The sequence below is a fragment of the Eptatretus burgeri genome, chromosome 5 (genome assembly GCF_056783735.1).
Source record: "Eptatretus burgeri isolate ZD-2024b chromosome 5, Ebu_testis_v1, whole genome shotgun sequence".
NCBI classification, from domain to species: Eukaryota; Metazoa; Chordata; class Myxini; order Myxiniformes; family Myxinidae; genus Eptatretus; species Eptatretus burgeri.
Genome location: NC_140965.1, coordinates 18,116,190 through 18,135,736, shown reverse-complemented (window position 1 = coordinate 18,135,736; position 19,547 = coordinate 18,116,190). Strand labels below are relative to the sequence as shown.

Below are 19,547 nucleotides of genomic sequence, written 5' to 3'. Positions count from 1 at the left end.
TGGAGGTTCTCAATGCTGGACATTAAATCAGAGCCAGATCCCGAGACTCCACCATCTGCCGTACCATCTGTCATCCCTCAGACCGGCAAGCAGCAGCTTCTTCGCTCACTGCAGATCTGGGTAAAATCACAAACTGGTCCAAAACGTGGAACATGTCTTTCAATCCGGACAAATCTCACACTCTCACTATGTCTCTCCGAAAGGACCATTTACAACCCCCCCCCATCCACTTTCTCAACATTCCTTCTTTCAAGCTTCCGGGTCTCACTATCTGCCAGGACCTTTCCTGGGAAAGCACATTTCAAACCTCGCTTCCAAAGACAGTCGCCGACTGGGAATCCTCCATCATGCAAGGTCCTTCCTCGGCCCACCTGAGCTTCTGACCACATACAAAGCTTTTGTCTGCACCATGATGGAGTACTGCTCTCCCCTCTGGGCTGGTGCTCCTGCCTCTCTCCTTTCTCGACTTCATGCTGTGCAAACCAAGGCATTTAGGATCATTGGTATCTCTCACGATGAGGCTGAGTTTTTGGGCCTCTCACTCTCTCACTGCTGCACAGGTAGGTCGGTGGTCTTTCTGTCTTCGACCATCTCCTCTCTGGTCTTCCCACCCCTGTTCTGTCTGCGATATGTCCCCGCCATATTTCCACAGGGTGCTCAAGGTCCGCCAGCAACCCCCTTCTGGTAAAACTATGAAAATCATGAATCACTACTCACCTTCACTCTAACATTCCTCTTTTTTTCCTGCCTTTGGAATAAACTCCCTCACTCTATTCTTTCCCATTCTTCCCTCCATGTCTTCAAAACAGCTGTTCACCACCACCTCTTATCACCCCCCATCCAAAACCATGATCTTTTCTCCCCCCGTTAATCCACTCAAGCTCACCTCCTTCAATTTCCCTGCACTCCTTCCTGAAAGTCTCTGTCATGTCCATCTTGTATTCCCCATGTTTCCCACCCCACTCCTCTCCCTCCCACAGATCTCCTCATGTCTCTGTTCCCCTTCTGTTTTGTCAATCCCTCTCCCGCCCCTCTTGTTTCATGCCCCCCCTCCCATTGCTGCGTGTTGTGTGTTAGCTCTCATATGAGCCTCGACAATGTATACAAAAAATATGAAATAAAACACTTGAGTGGTCATCCAAATCCTTATCATTACCCCAACCATGCGAAGTAAAAGGCAGGGTTAAGCAATTGGTTCACTTCTGTTTGTCTGTCTGTCCGTCTGTCCGTATGTCCGCCCGCCCATCTGCAAACGTCAGTTTATGATTCAAAATGTAACATTCAATTGAAACTTAATTTCAGTTGAATTTTATATTCTGAACACAAATCGAAACATGAATTGGAAAACGAACCTGCGGTTTAGCAGTATTTTCACAAATTGGCTCTGAATTTGTCCCGATTGCGCATGCACTGAGATGAATGGGATGTTATTTTTTTTACTCTGCCTGCTTGTCTGGCAGTGAAACAAAATTGGAAATCATTCCAACCAGGAAACTTCCTGTTTTTAAGGACATCATAAAGGGCACAAACAACAGACACGTAAAACTAATGAAATGTGTTCAATAAGGTAGGGTAATCGACGTTGCATCAAAGGCGGTTAACTTCCAGAATTTTTTTTTTATACCACCTTTAAAATCTTTATTCATTTAAATTGAATCACATTCTTGAACACTGTAGAACATAAATCGCCTTTTTCGCACTTTCAAAACCCTTCTGTTTAGCAGTAGTTGGACAAAAAAAAGGCAGTACTTGGTCAAAAAGTCAAAGGTCAGCATCACATAAAATGGTCAGTTTTCATCCCATTGACTTTAAATTTTAATTACCATTTGAGCTTTTGTTTTCAAAATTTCAACAAAGCTTTATTATGAGAATATGGAGAATACAAATTAAGAATTTGGTCAAAAGGTCAAAGGTCAGGTCAGGTATGGAAGCATGCACCGGAGCAGCGTGTTGCTGCGTCCACTTTCCGCTGGTATTCCAGGGGCCTCCGTCTGGCCATCCCCCACACTGGAGCACAAACGCCACAATAGATACACCACACATAACTACACAAACACCACCGACAACGAGTGCTGCCGAGGGTCTGCAATCTCTAATTGCTTTTTTTCCTGTTGTTATTGGATTTTAGTTGATTAAACCATTATTTAACTTGTCTGCAGACTCAGACCGACACGAGCTCTTCATGTGGACAAAGGTACCTCCGTCACCGAAGGTGGGTGGATGTCATGTTGTCACCAATGTCTGTCTGTGAGTAGGATATCTCAAAAAGTTATGGACGAAACTTGGTAGACAGGTTGGGTGTGTGACGAGGACGAATTTATTCGATTTCGGTGAAGATTCGGATCCAGATGCGAGAATTTTTTTTTGAATTTCCAAGCGATTCTTCACCATTGAGAGATGAGGGCTAAAAACGATGCAGAGCACGATATCTCAAAAGGTGTGAACGGATTTGGACGAAACTTCTTGAATGATTTGGGTAGGTGATGAGAACATGCTCAAAAGGTTTTGGTTATGGTCGAGATGCAGATTCGGCCCATCAATCGAGGATACAAGCCGTAAACTGTTCAGCCTGGCAGAGTTATGCGCTCCAGCGAGTTCAGTTCTAGTTTGAAATTGAATTTAGTTATGAGACAGGTTGTGGTAGTTAAGGTACAACGCACATATTTCTTTATTTTGAGGAATCTTAGCATGGTGCTTGGCCGTGTACACTCGATGATGGTCATGTTTTTGATTTAGCCCGAAGCATTCAATCACCCCCCGGTGATGTGTGGAACATGCATATCTTGGCTGAGAAGTGACAAGCCCAAGGGCTACCTGATTGTGACGCACGCACACAATGCATCCCGCACTGTAATCAACAAAGAGCATTATCCCTGCGGTGAATATGGCCTTAAAGTGCAGTTCTGCAGGAAATCTTTTTCGAGGGTAGTTATATATTTATGTGAATTATGCCATTTGCATAATTCTGTGCGTTATTGACCGGCAGTGTACCCTCAGGTAAACAGCTTGGGAAAAAAGAATGCAGCTGTTGTAGTCTATCTTCCATTTCTGTTGTCGATGTGTTTTCATCGGTATGAGGTCGCCCCGGTGTCTGGCATGATTTCAAGGGTCTAGTTACCTTTGTCGGTGGCTGAGTGTGTTTTGTGTTGTGTGTGTTTAGGAACCTGTCTGCGCAGAGTTGTTTCTTAGATTCGTCCTTGTGTCGGCACTGTAGTGTTTATTACGTGAAATGCTCGATTAATAAACAGCTAATTCTCAGTTTGTCTGGCTCTGAAGCCATTGATATGCAAGTATCACAAGCTTGCATATTTGGTGGATGATTGACCACTGATATTGGAGGCTGATTGATATTGGTGGATCATTGTCGATCGCTTCAATCTTCTTGGTCATTCCACCAAACACATGACCATCTGTGGTGTTTCTCTGCATCAGGGCACCACCTACACCCGTGAATGCAAGGAATTAAAATTTATTTTCAAACTCGGCTCTTTTGCACCCAAAAAGCCTTGCATTGGCTTAACGGTTAAGGTGGCTGGCTTAAGATCTTAGGGTCCTTGAGTTTGAGCCCCTGTCATTCTATTAAATAACACCAGGTGGGTTGACTCAGCCTGCCATCCTCCTGAGGTTGGCAAAATGAGTACCAGATTATTAGAAACAGGGGGCACTGCCTGTGTCAGCGGCACAGCGACGCTCCCAGCACTGATGCAACCATCAGCCACTGGCTGCATACTAAAGTAGAATGGCACTCAGGAGAGCGCACACCTCCATCAGGCTGAACAGTTTACCTTTTGTATCCCAACGAAAGGTCGGATCTGAATCCGGACCATTACCAAAATCGAATCGGCTTGTTATTGTCATCTAACCAACTCATCCACCTAGTTTTGTCATAACTCGTCCAGATTTTTTTTGAAACATCATGCTATATATCAGTTTTGGTTCAATCTCTCAATGGTGTAAAAAAATATAAATAACTCTCGTATCTGGATCAGGATTCGGATCTTCATCAAAATTGAATCATTTCTTCCTTGTAATACGCCCAACCTGTTCACCAAGTTTCGGCCGAATCGAATCATATCTTGTTGAGATATCCTGTTCAAAGAGAGACAAACATACAGGAGTGAAAACATAACCTCCATGCACCTTGTGTGGCACAGGTAAGGATGATAAGCACCCAACAGGATCGACGAATGTTTGTCGTTCATTTAATTATTTTACCCCAACCTTTTTCTTTTTCTTGCACAACTTCTGCCTTTTTCCAGTTTCTTCATTCATTCACATTTATCTATTTTTAATTTTTAATTTTATTTGTTTGTTTACTCTTGATTGTGAACCACCTTCGTTTGTGGAAACGCGGGCTGCGGTGAACCGGTTGAAACGGGGCAAAGCTCCAGGGATCTGTGGCATCCATGCTGAACTTCTCCAGGCTGGTGGAAATGCTGCACTCGTGTCGTTGCATGCAGTTTTGTGCTCTGCCTGGAACACAAGCATCATCCCAACTGACTGGAAGAGGGGCCTTGTTGTCCCTCTCTGTAAAGGGAAGGGTGATCGCCAAGACTGCAACAACTACCGAGGGGTGACGCTGCTCTCAGTGCCGGGCAAGGTCTTTGCTCTGAAAATTATTGATAGGGTTCACCACCATCTGCTAGAGCACCAGCGTCCAGAGCAGTCGGACTTAACACCAAAGAGGTCAACGATTGACCGTATCCTTGCTCTTTGGGTCCTCACCGAACGTCGACGAGAGTTTCGGCAGGGGCTGCTTGCAGCCGATGTTGATCTCCACAAAGCGTTCGATTCAGTGAATCAGGGTGCCCACTGGAGGATTCGCAGTCTTTGTGGGGTGCCACCAAAACTGATCAATGTGATTTCTGAACTATAATCTGATACTGAGAGTGCTGTGAGGTGTGGTGGTTCCATATCTGACTTATGTCCAGTTGTTACTGGAGTTCATCAGGGGTGTGTATTGGCTCCCACACTTTTCAGTGCTTGTACGGACTGGATTCTGGGAAGAATGTCGGAGAGATCAAGTTGCGGTGCACCGTTTGGGAATGTCAAGATCTCTGACGTTGATTTCACAGATGATTCAGTCATCTTTGCGGAGACTCTGGAGATTCTTATGGGGACACTCGAGGCACTGAATGAGGAGTTGGAGCCGCTGGGATTATGGTTTCCTGAGTCAAAACTAAGATCCAGGCTTTCAATGACATCTTAGATGCTGCTATCTTATCTGTACCTGTTTGTGGTGAGGGTGTTGAGGACGTGGAGACATTCACTTATCTTGGCAGTGATATTCATGTCTCTGCTGGCTGTGAGTCAGAGGTCAATAGACGTCTGGGTCGGGCCTGGGGAGTCATGGATTCACTGGATCATGGGTTGTGGTGCTGTCGGTATCTGTGCAAGAGGGCGACAGTCCGAGTCTTGTACTTGGTGCTTCCAGTGTTGCTCTATAGATGTGAGACTTGGACTCTGACCAGGGATCTGAGACAAAGACATAACTCCTTCGGTACCAGGTCTCTCCGGAGAATCCTTGGCTATTGCTGGTCAGATTTTGTGTCCAACGAGCGGTTGCTGAGAGAGACTCAAATGAGATTTGTTACCTGCATGGTCCGTGAGCATCATCAGCTATGGACATGTGACTCGTTTTCCTGACGTTGATCCTGCTCACCAGATTATCTCAGCGAGGGAGTCTCGTGAGTGGAGGAGGCCAATGGGACGATCGTGTGCCTCGTGGTTGTCAATAAGGTAAAAAAGGATCCCAAATCTTAATATTTATCCCTTTAAAAATGGAAAAGCAAAAAAATGGCAAAATCCCGAACATTTTTAGACATCCCGAACATAAAAACCTGGTTTGATGGAGATTTAAGGACCATAGAGGACAACATGCCCGGGAAAAACCAGAAGTGTGTTAATCCTCGATTAATGGTGGCCGTTAAACTGAATAATCCTCTCCCATTAATCCTCTCTTCATCAAAAAAACCTCAGAAACAAATTTGCGACCTACAAACAAATCGATTTACCAACAGGGTTCATGTGATAAATGAGAAGCTGCGATACTGGAGTGATATTTCGGAATAAAACTTCGATTCCTGTTCATCAGCATATCAACATACCTGTGAAACGTCTTTCCACAATCCTCCTGTAACCAATTGGAGCAGTTTATCACCGCACAAAATGGCATTTTAATATTTATTAGGCTTTTTCAATCGGACGCCTTCAAAACGAGCTGAAACCACAACACGAGTCAGCCGAGTGGTGCAAACCAAGATGGTGGCGGTCACGTGACCTCGAGCACACAGCGGCGACACCAGTGTTTCTCAATCTGTTTTGTCCCACGCCCAACTTTGTTTTTCAAAAAAATCGTACGCCCCACCATGATTGGAGACACTACAGTAAATACTACATATGTAATTTAATGGTAAAGCTATGAAAGCGATCATATATTGATTCATCAATTCTGAATCCTCATGCCCCACAAAAATATTGCCACGCCCCCACCTTGAGAAACACTGGGCTACACTATTGACGGGCTATGAGCATTCGATTTATTTTCCATTTAGTGCCTCTAAGTTCTAACCCGTCTGTGGTGAACAAGAATCGGACCCTGAGACTCAATCTCCTGCTGGAAGGTGTAAGTGGCTTGTTGGGTAACTGTATGCGCACCATCACTGAATATGGCGGATCCAGGGGGGGGGGGGTTCACTGAAGTGAACCCCCCTCCCCTCTGCCCTGACAATTACGTCACGTGACCGTTGTTCGAGATATCATTTTTGACAATCGGCAATCACACGTAGTTTGCTTTCACTCAGCAACTAATCTGAACCGCGATACTTTTCTCCGCTGGTTCTGTATCAATCCCTGCGACTCGGTGTTTAGTTATGGCTCCGAAGAGAAAAGCAACATTTTCTGGATAGTGTCCGACAGCAAATTTGTGAATTTACGTGGTTGTTGGAAAGATCCGACGCAAAGATTCCAAAATCTTCAGCTCTTCTTCAGAATCAGTTAATGACAGGCCCGAGGCCTTTTCGTCAAGTAGCTCGATATTCCCAAATTTTCCTTTGGAGAGAAAGTAAATTTATGGTCGGACACCGCGAGCTAGCTCTGGATAGATTACCCGGTTTTTCCTCGACGATTACATTGACTTAAAAATAAGGCTTTGTGCGAAATTTCACAACATGAGGACAACTTAACCTTACATGAACCCCCTATCCCCCCCCCCCCCGTGCCTCTAAAACAAGGAGGGGACGTCGTGAATCGTGATGGTATGCCAAAGCAAACGCAAATACAAGTGCAGATTGGCAATAGACTGTCAGCATTGGAGAGGGAGAAATGCGTACATACAGCCAGGTGTCAGACCAAAGTCCTTAAATTTGATTCGGATTGAAATAAATACGACACGCACATCATATAACTTACCCACCTTGATGGTATCTAATGCATACTCACTGAGAAATGAGCTCGGAACAAGTCTTGATTCAAGAGCGCATTGATTTAGCAATTATATCGGAAACATCGTTCAAGGAGGAAGAACACGACCATCTGCAAATCGAGAGATTCACATTATTTTCGACAGCTGATGGGAATATGAAGGTGGGGGGGGAGGAGGAGGAGGGAGGGAGAGAGGAGTAGGGGAGGTGGAGAGGGATAGGGAGAGGGGAGGAGTAGGGGAGGGAATAGGGTGATTCTGGCAGATGTTATGTCCAGTTTAATGGAACAAACAGTGATGAATCACCCAGCCTGTGAAACACTGGGATGACGGATCATAGCTGGGTCAGGATTCGAACCCAGGCGAGACAGCTTAGAGCAAGCATGCGTACCTCTCGGCTATCCTGCCGTGATGTTGACAAAATGTTTCTTTTTTAAAAATAATTTGTATTTATCTTTGCCGAAGTGATGGCAGAACAATGCGTGGTCATCATGGGCGAGTGGCCCCTGAACTTTGTTCAAGTCGATCGATGTAGTATTCAGTGATGGTGCAAATATTGTTGAGCGCTTGCCAAGTGGCTTAAGCACTCCAATTAAATGGTTGATAAGGAACGGCTTGATTGGCAAGCGATTAGCAATCACCGAACCGTCATATTAAACACACACCCTCCTGGAGACTCCCAAAATATCAAATGTGTCTGAATTGTACAAATTAACACTTTTTTATGTCCAGTCTAAAATGCTGCTGAGTTCAATTCTGAAGCTTAAATTTTCTAATTTGGTTTAGTTTAAGAGGTTCTGGAGGTTATGGCATGTGAGGAAATGAAATAAAGCCAGGAATGCTGGCGTATCCGAGCATTTATAAGCATTGCAATGTGTCCAGCGATTCGTAGCGATGATGAACAGGCATTTGATAATGAGTGAGGAAAGTGAAAAAAAGTATAGAAATCGTTGCAACCTGTTCCATGTCGAGGCATGGTTGAGCAGGCCAAAAAACATGGTGGCTTCAGACCCCAGCGAGGTAACGCAGGATGCACCTTAAGACCACATTGAGAGTGAGGTGGCCGATGATGCACCTTATAAAGGATATAAATAAATATGGCCATTAATTATCTTCAAAAGGGGTGGTTTAATTTACTCAAATACCCAATTTTCAGTCATGTACTTCTTTGGAGTTTCCTTAGTATGCACGCAAAGTTTCAGGCTGCGCAGTTTCATGGTTTTGGAGTTATGGAGGAGACACACACACTGACACACACACACTGACACACACACACACTGACACACACACACTGACACACACACACACACACACACACACACTGACACACACACACACACACACACACACACACACACACACACACACACACACACACACACACACACACACACACACTGACCTTGGTTCGTGGAGATAATTTCGAGATCAAATGGCTCAAGATGTGCCCATCACACCTACACCTTGACATACATATATATATATATATATATATATATATATATATATATATATATATATATATATATATATATATATATATATATATATATATATATATATATATATATATATATACGTATATACATATATATATATATATATATATATATATATATATATATATATATATATATACATACATATAGGTGGAAGGTGAACTGTGGAAGGGAGAGGGATGGGGATGGGACGGGGAACATGGCGAAGAAAAGATGGACATTACAGGGACTTTCAGGAAGGAAAGCAGGGGAATTGAAGAAAGTGGGCTTGGGTGGATTATCGGGGGTAGAAAAGATCGAGGATTTGGATGGGGGACGATAAGAGGTGGTGGTGAACAGCTGTTTTGAAAGCCTGGAGGGAAGAATGGGAAAGAATAGAGTGAGGAAGTTTATTCCAAAGGTGGGAAAAAAGAGGAATGAAAGAGTGAAGATGAGCAGTGATTCGTGATTTTGGTAGTTTTACCAGAAGGGGGTTGTTGGTGGACCTTGAGCACCCTGTGGAAATGTGGTGGGGACAAATCGCAGAGAGAGCAGGGGGGGGCAAGGCTGGAGAGGAGTCGGTAGAAGACAGAAAGACCACCGACCAACCTGCGATGATTGAGTGAGAGGCCCAAAGACTCAGCTTCATTGCGGGAGATGCCGATGATCTTAAATGCCCTGGTTTCGTCAGCGTGAATCTGAGAAAGGTGGGAGGCAGGAGCACCAGCCCAGAGGGGAGAGCAGTACTCCATCAGGCTACGAACAAAAGCTTTGTAAGTGGTCAGGAGCTCAAGAGGGCTGAGGAAGGACTTTGCACGACGGAGGATTCCCAGTCGGCGACTGGCTTTTGAGGCGAGGTTGGAAATCTGACTTTCCCAGGAAAGGTCATGGCAGATAGTGAGACCCAGAAGCTTGAAAGAAAAGACTTCTTCCAGAGGATTGTTGAGAAAGTGGATGGGGGGGTTTTCTAAACGGTCCTTTCGAAGAGACATAGTGAGAGTGTGAGATTTGTCTGAATTGAAAGACATGTTCCACGTGTTGGACCAGTTTGTGATTTTATCCAGATCTGCAGTGAGCGAAGAAGCTGCTGCTTGCCGGTCTGAGGGATGACAGATGGTACGGCAGAGGGTGGAGTCGTCGGCAAAGAGAAATAGAGGATTCCAGAGAGTCCGAGAGATCATTGATGAAATTGGCAGGTGGTGGCAGACCTAAAGCCACAAATGGTATTCCCAGAGGAGATTTGCATGACAAGGTTTCGGCCTGACATTATCATCTGGTCAGGTACAACAAGGCATGTCATCTTTGGGGAATTGTCAGTACCTTGGGTGGAGAATATGGAGGAGGTGCACGAGAGGAAGAGAGGAAAGTATGGTGAGTGGACAGCGGAGAGCCATGAGAAGTGTTGGCAAGTTTCTTGTCAGCCATTTGAGGTGGGGTGTAGAGGGTATATTGGCAATTCCTGTCATGTAACAGTCATCTGTAAAAGGAATCGGGTATTCCAGAACAACATAGAGGCCTTTCATGCAGTGGTGGTGTTAGTCATTTGGAGATCCCATGCAAAATACAATAGTAGCCTAGTGGGAGGGTCCCAGTCATCATACTAAAATTTCCAAATTGGTATCTGTTTGTTTCTTCATGTCTGTGGCCGATTTAATGCATTCGGTAGTTAATTATCCAGTTTCAAGCAAACTTGCCATGGGGACTAATTGTGTCATAAGATAATGGTTGTGGCTACTTTGTTTGCTCGCCCACCTGAGTTGCAGAAGATTGCGTGAACACAAATTCTCCACCACTTGTTGTGTCAGGAAAATTAAGGTAATTTGGGGTGATTTTCAATAATCTTCGCCTTCTGTTGAGCTATCTTTCGTTTTTCAGTGCCATTGGCGTATTTTTTTTTCATCTTTAGCTGCGGCTGATAGGATAACCAAGAAGTATTCTTTCCCATTCTTCCCTCCAGGCTTTCAAAACAGCTGTTCACCACCACCTCTGATCTTCCCCCATCCAAATCCTCGATCTTTTCTACCCCCGATAATCCACCCAAGCCCACTTCCTTCAATTCCCCTGCTTTCCTTCCTGAAAGTCCCTGTAATGTCCATCTTCTCTTCGCCATGTTCCCCGTCCCATCCCCATCCCTCTCCCTTCCACAGTTCACCTAATGTGTCTGTTCCCCACTGTTTTGTCCCTTCCACTCCTGCCCCTCTTGTCTAATGCCCCCTTGCTGTGAGTTGTGTGTTAGCTCTCATACGAGCCTCGACAATGTATACAAAAAAAAAGTATACACACTCACCTCCAAGCTGTATAGCCTGGGTTTGAATCCCGACCCAGCTATGAACTATCCTCCCAGTGTTTCACAGGCAGGGTGATTCATCAATGTGTGTGCCATCTCTCGGATGGACATGAAACTGAGCATTCCATCTGCCAGCATTCGTCGATGGACTTTCACGAAGAGTAGGTGAGCTATCGCCAGCACCCTTAACAAATTACTAATTCCTGCCCTAACCAGTAGAGGGTACTGTGTAAGCAGCACAAGCTGTAATCTCAGCCAATGATGCTGCCCCACAGCCTTGTGCTTCATACGAACAAATGAAGAAAGCTTAGCTGCTCCAACATGTACTTCTTATTATAAAAAAACACAAACATTCCACCATGGCGCACATGTGTTTTTGTCCAATTACTAATTAGGGGTTGTTTTGTTGATTGCATAATGAATCCCAGTGTGGATTCACTCAACAATATATATATATATATATATATATATATATATATATATATATATATATATATATATATATATATATATATATATTGTTACGAATTTTGGCCCGTCCGGCGTGCGATCGGCCACGTAACTCGAATCGCGACGCGTCGCCCACCGGAACGGACAATTCAGTCGTGACCCTCCTGGAACTACCACCAGGAGCCAATCACGGGTGGGGTTTAACCTCACCACGATCGTGCCAATTGCCCACCCACGCAGGATAGGGTTGCTCGCCAAATTCGACTGACCTAAGTACCTGCGCGAGTGGTCGACCGGGCGATCGTACCTCGCCACAAGTCGACTTCGGACACGAACCGCTTAAGCGGATAACCGAGCGGAGTTATCGGCGACCTCGACGGTTCAGATTACTTATCGGGTGTTTCAACCCACTACCAATCCCTTACGTGATGCAAGATGGAACTTTCAACCGAAGGAAAGGACGCAACGAAACGGGAAACAGTTTGATAAGCACGCACTTTTATTTCACACACACAACACACACACACACGTAAGGCAGTAATGCAATGTGCAGCAAAAGCAAAATGCAACAAAAGCAAAAGCACTACTACCGACTATAATTATTTACAACACTTAAACAATTATACTTGTCGGGACTTGGCGCCACATCATTCATTCAAAATAAACAGGAAAGACCTCTCCATCGGCAGGGAGGTAGACGGGGTCCGTGGACCAAATGTGCCTCGGGACCTGGAAGAGCAGCCAGGTCCACGAGACCGAAAAGGTCGAACCCGTGTCCTCGTGATGTGATGGCGGGAAAGCCGCAGTATCAGCGCAGCTGCGCCCCGACTCCGTGCCCCTGGCGTGGTTGGTGAGCCCTCTCCGGCGTGCTCCGCGCAAGCACGGTTTGATCGGGGGGGGGGGGGAATTGTTGATGCTCAGGGTCGAGCGAGGGGAATGGCTGGCTGGCTTGGTCGCTTGTGAAAGCGAAGGTGGCTCGAGTCCAGCGACGAGACGACACCAACGAGACGACACCAACCACGGGAAAAGTGACCCCCACACGACAACAACGAGTTCCACACAGACTCGCGTCTTTTATAGACCGGGAGAGGAGCCTGTATGCAGATTTTAGGATCAAAACGTGATTGGAGGCGGGGCCACGCCACCCTCTGTTCAGCCATTGGTGTGGCAAAAAGGGGCGTGAGCCTCTTTTGATCCGAATTCCTTCCTGAGAAGAATTCACATCCATCGTGCTTGGAGGCGGGGCCACACCGCCCGACGCTCGCCTATTGGATGGAGGAAAAGGGGCGTGAACTTCCCCTGATCCGAATTTCTCTCCCGTAAGGAATCCACATTCATCGCGCTTGGAAGCGGGGCCACACTGCCCGACGCTCGCCCATTGGACGGAGGAAAAGGGGCGTGAACCTCCCCTGATCCGAATTTCTCTCCTGTAAGGAATCCATTGCACTCGCGGCTTGCTGTGTTCGGCAGCAATCACCGAACGGCTTCGGACAGTACGACGTTCAGTGTTGACTGGTGGTGGGGTCGATGGTTGTGGAAGAAAGGCGAAGGTGGTGGGGGGGGTTTGCTGTGGTGGTTTGGTGGTTGGCGGGCGTCGTTTGGGAATGGCGGTGAAGCGATGTTTGCGGGATGGAGTTGTGGAGGTAAAGAGGCGAAGGTGGTGGTGTTTGAGTTGTTGGCAGCTTAATGGTCCAAAATAACGATGGAGAAAGAAAAATGGCTAACTCAAAGCGTCGCAGCCCGGATGAATCACAATATCCCTCTAAACAACAGGTGTGGGCTAACTACACATGAACTTATCGATATATCTCACCTGGGGACCCTTTATGGTGTATTGCGAATTTCCACAGCAGTAACATATGTATATATATATATATATATATATATATATATATATATATATATATATATATATATATATATATATATATATATATTTTGACATTCGGCATTTTTCACACTTTGTTGTCGTTCTTGTTGCATTTGTATCCATGAAACGCAGTTATTATTCCACTGAACCTGCTTTCTCTACTACCCTCACCCCCTCATTTTGTAATCGTCTTGTCGAGTTAAATAACGGGGAAAACCTCCCCCCTCCCGGATTCATCACGTGACATTTTCTTCCTTGAGTTGGAGTGTTCCTTTTGGCATTGTCCCTAACATCACTCACAAGTTGATGTGTTTTGTCAGAGATAAGTAAATTCAGAGTTTATTATTCAGTTTGCACACATGCACGCGCGCACACACACACACACACACACACACACACACACACACACACACACACACACACACACACACACACACACACACACACACACACACACACACACACACACACACACACACACACACACACACACACACACACACACACACACACACACGGTGGTTGTGGAGAGGAACGTATATAAAGCTGGAGGTAGTTCAACTGGTTTGAAGAGAAAACAATGTTATGATCATTTGGCCCATGTTTCTGGACAACAGAGCACATAATGAGGAATTTGATCGACGAATCGCCCTTTGCTTCCCACCACCAAGAACCTCACCATCACAACGTTTCACACAATAACAACATTAGTGTTCATAAGGAAGGTGGACTCTATTAATCCTGAACTTTAACTAATCCAATGTGAAACCCACTGAGAGATTATCATTTGCCAATCCAAGGGATAACCCACAAACAGGGCTTAAGTCACCACGATTTCCCCTCTTATTGCTCAACATAATCTTTCTCTTTCCTCCCAAGCAGTTGGTATCCTGTGAAAGGATGCTTTCTTCCCAAACTGTCCAAAAAATTAAGTCACGTGATAAAGCAGTGATGCCATCGTGGAAGACTTGTTTCATTGATTTATCCGCCTAACCCCCCCCTCTCTCCCCTTCCCCTTTTACCTCCCACGAAACTGGGTAAGTGATAAGTCGCAGGCGTTTATGAAAGTGGGGCGAGATCACCACAGTACATCGCATGATGGAACCATGGTGGAACATCACAAATTGAAAGGTCAACGAGGGTTGGGGTCGGGAGAGTTGTGAGAAAGGGTGGAGGAGGGGGGAGGAGGAGAATGTGGGTTATGAAATGTGTTCCTTTTGTGGGACACAAGAAAATCGATAGATGGACACATAGGGTCCATGCCAGGTTTTCACACAATTAAGATGAAGTGTCATGTCTCTCTCCTCCATGTGCATTGATGATCCTGGAAAAACAAAATACATTGTTAATTAACATTGACAAGCAGGCAGATGTCCAGGGAACGAAGCTTGCAGTGAATCAGGTGACATTTCACATCACCATGAGCCAGGTCTGGGGGGGGGGGATGCCATTCATGACCGATTCAGCAGGAGTGAGAACGTGACCGAATATTCTCAGCCTCCAATAACAAGGTTATTTTAATGAGAAAGGACCGATTGCAAGTGTGAGATGGTGCTTTGGCCAAACAATCTGGGTTTGGAATATTGATGCCTCTTAAAATTTTTTTTTTTTTTCAAGGAACTTCAACGAATGATGCGGCGATTAGGGCAATCAAAGCCTGCGCTATTATTTCCAACCTATGGTTGTTTGTTCGTGCTCTGTCTTTTAAATTGCTCCCATTTTTCAAATGAAACGCATGATGAATGTGAGCTCGACATGTACCTGGGGTGTGTTCCATTGCCAAGCAGCTTGTACAGCACTCACCAAGGGGCTTAAACACTCAAACGAAACTTGGTGGATGAGTTTGTTAAGTGACAATTGATAAGCCGATTAGATTTTGGAGGTCTGGATTCAGATCCTGCCTATCAGTGGGAATGTCGAATACAAAACGTATAAACTGTTCAATCTGGTGGAGGTATGCACTCCACCAAGTGCCGTTCCAGTTGTTAATGGAACACACCCCAGGTGAGCATATCAAGCTCATTCACATGACCTTGAGTTGCTTATCAGGTGGCAGGCACTCATACCTTGCAGTTTCCTCGTGAATGTGAAACTATTCCAGAATCCAGACTACTCCAGCCCATCCATTCATATGCTCAGAGTCCATTGCAGGTCAGGAGTGGAGCCTGTGGAATTACATCATCACATCACAGGTAAGAACACATGCTTGAGGGCACCAAAGATATGGCAATGCATCGTATCCGACTTTAATAATATTGTACTACTGTATGCCAATGCAACATATATGTATGTATGTATGTATATATATATATATATGAGAAATGAACAGGAAACAAACATATGTATATGTGGGAAAAGTGCACACCCAGGCCAGGAATAGAACACAGGTCCTCTGGAGCACTATAACACTACTCTGCCATCCGAGTATTGGGCCCGATATGTTCTCGTGGATCAGGCATTGCGTGGCGGAGGTATGCGCTCTCCCGAGTGACCTTCCGGTTTGGAAAGCATTGCTCTTGCATAGCCGCTCAGTTCTGAACTGAATATTTCTGTGCTATTTTCCACATAGACCGGTGGAATGGATCCCTTTTGGTGTGATCTGGGGAAGAAATTACTATGTTATCAAACTCTTCTGATGTCTACTCACCAATGTCTCCAATACCACAGAAAAAAAAGTCCTGAGCGATTCACTTTGGGGAAAATTTTTGACGGCATTTTGAATTTTTGTCGATATTTCGGCTTTTTTCGCACAACGAGAATAAGGGTTAGAAAAAGGAAAATACCGATTTCTATTCTTTTCTGGGATACTAGAGTACTGCAAATTGGCTTATATATTAAACATAACATGTTTTATCCTACTATGACAAAACGATTTAGTTCTGACAGAGACGTCATATTAAAAATCCAAGATGGCCGCCAATATACGGGTTCAACCAAAGCTCCGCGGCCGCACGGTCACGGGTCCAGACCGCCCTGGTAAAGATGGAAATGTATGAGTACACGAAAATAAAGCTATTCTAACTCGTATTTATTCCTTCCTATTATGTATGCTTCTAGTTTCGCAGACAAAGGTGCCATGTCCATCCATACGAGGGTTTAATTAAAGCATTCTCAAGGTGGCATAACCGTGTTTGCAATCAACTGATTCAGAACTTTATATAGGGCCTAGATACAAAAGAATGTATATATATATATATATATATATATATATATATATATATATATATATGTATATACATACATACATACACACACACACACACACACACACACACACACACACACATATTGTTACGAATTCTCGCCCGCCGGTGTGCGAACGACCGCGTTTTACGACTAGCAGCCGTATGCCCACTGGACGAACAATTCAGTCGCGGCTTTCCGGATCAACGCCGAAAACCAGCCACGGGTGTGTTCTTAACCACACCACAACCTTGTCCGCGCGCTACAGGGTCCGATCGCCAAATCTTTGATTTACCTAATTATTGGTGCAGGTAGATTACCGAGAGATTGTACCTCAACGGGGCCGCTGGGACACGAGCCGCTTAATGCAGCTCGCTCCGTTTTGGGATAACCGAGCGGGGTGTTATCGCGACTCCTGTTGGACCCGATCGCTTTACCGGCTATTTAAAAACCAACTCTGTTCTGAGGGCAAGATGGCAGTTCAATTGGGGAAAGAGGACACAACGAACGGGTTCACATTTAAAGAAGCACATTTATTACACACGTATGCAGTCAGGTATTCATGCAAGAAAAGCAGTATTCGAGCATGCACATATGCAATTATACAGCCACCAAAAACAATGCAAAGGAACTACAACCGTTTATTTATTATGTGCAGTCACTTATCACAGTTCTACTTAACAGACTCGACGCCACAACTTTCAAACACATTAAAGTAAGGAAAAACCCCCTCAAAGACCAGGGGTTAGACTGGATCCCTTGGGGTCTTTATACCACGGAGCCATGTAGACCGCAGAGGATCCGCGAGACCCGGGTGGCTACCTTCACCTCGCTGGGGCGACCCGCTCCGTCCCCTCTCCACGACCCACGGTAAGGCACGACTCGGCGAGCGGCCACGACCTCCAGACCTCCAGACAGATACCTCGAGCTTCTCGACCTCCAAAAAGACGTCCTTCTCCTCAGCTCCAAAAAAAGACCTCCAGAGAGACTCCCAACCACCGACAGACCTTATCCTCAGCTCGTCCTTTATACCCACATGTGCATCGCCCCTCCCTACTTCCAGCACGCGCGGGAAACTTCCAGAAGTTCGGGGTTGTTGCCGCCAAGGGAGTGTGGCGCCAGGGCCGTTATCCGCCCAAAATCAGGCCCTCCTTTACTTCAACTTTGCACCCTGACCCGATTCACCCCTCCCCCATCCCGGCATGCGGGAAAGCAAGAAAAAAGGGGGGAGGGGAAATCCCAGCGTTATCGGAACTTCTCTCCTCGGCACTGTGGTTCTGCCCGCACTCCGCGGGGGCAACGGGTTTTCCTGCCGTTGCCTTTGTTTCCTTTCTTGATGGGTATCCGTGGTCTAGATGTTATCCGATGTGGAGAGGTTTGTGGTGTGGTTGTTGAGGTAGTGGTGTGGTCATTGAAATGCGGTTGTGGAGAAGATGGTTGTGGTTGTTGTGGAAAAGGTGAGGCTGGCTTTCGTGGTGGTCGTGAGGGTGGTGTGGTTGGGCGGTTGACGAGAAGGTGGTGTTGATCGTGGTTGTTGTGGGTTGGTGGCTGTTTGTTGTCTGTGGGGATGTTGGCGGTTGACGAGAAGGTGGTGGTGGTGATCGTGGTTGTTGTGGTTGGTGGCGCTTTGTGGTGGTAGTAATGGCGGTTGGTCCAAAATAACGATAGTAAAAGAAAAACACCATCTCAAAGATCACAGCCGGGTTACACGAATAATTTCCTTTAAACAACGGTGGGGAAATCTATCTGAACACAGACTTATCGGCATAACTCAACGAAGGACCTATATGGTGCTCTGCGAATTTCCACAGCCGTAACAATATATATATATATATATATATATATATATATATATATATATATATATATATATATATATATATATATATATATATATATATATATATATATATATATATATATATATATATATATATATATATATATATTAAACTGAGTATGTTTCAAAGAATCCTTTGTGCACTTTATCAGACACCATGCATAGTAATAGAACTATTAATCTACTATTACTCTAATATGACGTATCAGGTTGTACGCAGTATAACTATCATTTGTTTACATTGTGCATTTATGGAATCAGTGTAACATGACTGAACTTGTGCCGTACTGCCATAAGGATTGAAAAGGTTAGTTAAATTTTAGTGTTCTATATTATTTATGATTATATGGGCCACTTTTAATTTATTTAATGTAACAAAACACGCCATTAAGCCATTGTCTCTAGAAAAGTATGTTTTGCTTTGTCATGATACTGTACACAGTGATGGATCGGTTTCGTTGAAAATGTGTTCTGTATATGAACTCTTTAAATTTAAGATGCTGATGATTTGTTGTTTTTGTTCAGATCGAGAATTGAGGCGCCATGATGAATGAAGAAGTCACTGATCCGGTGCCTGACGCTCTTTGTGAGGGAAGTTGTGCGATTTGCCGTGAAGCTTTGGGGGATGACAGACAAAAGGTTCACAAGAAAGGACTTGACACTCTTATTCGAGTTAGTAGTCTGCGTGGGGACAATGAATTGCATGACTACCTACTTTACAAATCTCGAACTTCACCCATTGGAACTGTGTATGTACATAGCCTCAGGCGATGTAGGACAGATTATACAAGGGACCCGGAAGGTGACATGAGAAGGGCCAGCAGCGCGGTGACCGAAAATGCCAGCTCAACAGCCAAACGTCTACGATCTAGTCTTGGACCATTCAATTGGATGGGTGATTGTTTTCTGTGCGGGAAACCTGCAGTTATCGACCCCAGACATCCACACAGAGAATCAGTGTCGGAAGTGATGTTAATAGCATTCAGAACAGCTATTTTGTTACAATGTAGCAAACGTGA

General features: G+C 45.0%; 1 protein-coding gene across 2 annotated transcripts in view; it reads left to right on the top strand.

Moving 5' to 3' along the window:
* The window catches only part of LOC147025943 (synaptotagmin-10-like), a 184,791-nt gene that overhangs the window by 19,990 nt on the left and 145,254 nt on the right, over positions 1-19,547 (top strand). The window contains exon 1 of one of the 2 annotated variants that reach the window (XM_085880866.1): positions 15,501-15,697. The exons of the other annotated variant lie outside the window; for it this stretch is intronic. The gene's annotated coding sequence lies outside the window, so the exon portion shown is untranslated. Of the gene's footprint in view, positions 1-15,500; positions 15,698-19,547 lie in introns of those variants that run through there. 2 annotated transcript variants of the gene reach the window in all.